Raw genomic sequence first — 1,920 nt, 5'->3', positions numbered from 1 at the left:
GAGGGGTGCCCAAAGAAACCTGGAATATTGATCAGTGTTAAGAAAACTAGTGATAATATTTGTTATCCAGTTTCTGTGTGTTGTGGAAGTGCAGGGCTTAACTCCAGTCCTGGCTGGAACAGTTTGTGACTACACTGGAAGTCCCATTTAGCAGCATAAATGCTTTTGTCTGGATGCAGATGTTTGAGGAAACAATAGCTGCAGCAGTCTCTGAGGCTGAATCACCTGGGCGACTTGTCTTCTTTGGTCTATGGTTCTTTCATTCTGCAAAAGCATGAACTTTCAAAGTTAATACACATTTCTGCGTTAACATATGTATGGGATGTGCAGTGTGCACAATTCAGTTAGAGATGAGTCTTTGCTCTTAGTTCAAGAAGGATAAAAGGCATCAAACTTTGAAAGTCTGTTTGGACCATGTATCCAAACTGTAATGTAAATTCCTACCCATGCCGTTTGAAAGTATGGCATGCTAAGACTTGAGAACTCTGTAGCCATCAGGATTTACTGCCTATGCAGAGACACTTTCATGTCTCTGAGCTGTCCACCTGTAGAGGGATCAGCATTCATGTTTCCTGTATTTTTCTTGGTTTCTTCCTTCATGGACACAGCCTAGATCTTCAGGAGGTCTCACCTTGTCAAATACAATTTTTATTAATTTTGACGGGATTCATAACTCTTCTTTCCGCATTGGAACAAAGACAAAACTTCTTCCCTAAGGTAACATGAGCTATCACATATTTATGCTGATATAATTTAGTTATCCTTTCTAAGATCTGGTGCTTTTCAGAAGCCATGCTATCCTTTTCATTGACATTTAAAAAATGTAAAGTCAATAGAGCATTATTTAAACTTTCTTTGGGAGATCCCATATTGCCCTTCTGTTCTATGAGTATTTCCCTTAAAGTCCTGTAAACTCTCCCTATAGTTCCTTGTTCTGTAGGATTAAGAGATATTCCGGTAACATATGGGGCAATGAGCTATGTACAGATAGGCTGGTGTCCAGTCGAGTTGAGATCTTAACCCCGGTGAGACCCATGGTGATAATTCACCTACATGGGATGGAAGGCGTTCCCTCATGTCTCCTGGATCCCTGGTTCCTGTAGAAGTTACCGCCCCCACAGCCCCCGCCCCACAAGAGAAGCTCGTGGCTTTTAGTCATGTACACAATGTCCCAAGCTTCTGACCTTCAGGCTAGACTCCTCCCAGTTACCTAGCAACAACAAGATAACAAACCCACTATAAGAGGGGCTGCTTGGCCCCTCATTGCTCTCTTATTCCCCTTACACTCTAACCTCTTACTCTCCAGCCTTTCTTCTCTCTCTCTCTCTCTCTCTCTCTCTCTCTCTCTCTCTCTCTCTCTCTCTCTCTCTCTCTCTCTCTCTCTCCTTTTCTCCCTTCTCTCCTCTTGGCCATGGTCAGTCTCTCTCTTTTTTTTACCTTTTCTCTTTCCCCCTGCTTTTTTACAATAAAGCTCTAAATCCATAGACTGTTTCTGTTCATCAACACCTGCTGTGCTTGGACGATGGGATAGGCTTTCCTCTAAAGAGCTGTTCCTGTGCTCTAGTCAAGGCACAGACTAAAGACTCTCGCCTGCGTAGGAACCTCTCCTCCCTCTGCCCTCTTCTTGTATCTCCAGGGCTGAGAGTGTTGACCCAGGGCCCCTGGTACCTGGGGCTGCCCTTTGTCCACTCTCTGCCTTGTGGAGTCAGTGACTTCACACAGCCAGATGCCCACCAGGGGCTGAGTGGAAATCATCCGGCAGTCCTACTGCATCCGCCTACCCAGAGCACAGGAACTCTGGCCGGACATGGGCTTTCTCCCTTCCCCCCTTCCTCTACACCCACAGCCCCACAGTAACATGTTTGATGTCATAATGTCGAAAATACTGTTGTATTCTAATGGGTACATATGTTGAACCAG

The sequence above is a fragment of the Mus musculus genome, chromosome 2 (assembly GCF_000001635.26).
Source record: "Mus musculus strain C57BL/6J chromosome 2, GRCm38.p6 C57BL/6J".
NCBI classification, from domain to species: domain Eukaryota; kingdom Metazoa; phylum Chordata; class Mammalia; order Rodentia; family Muridae; genus Mus; species Mus musculus.
Note: the sequence above shows the minus strand (reverse complement) of the source record.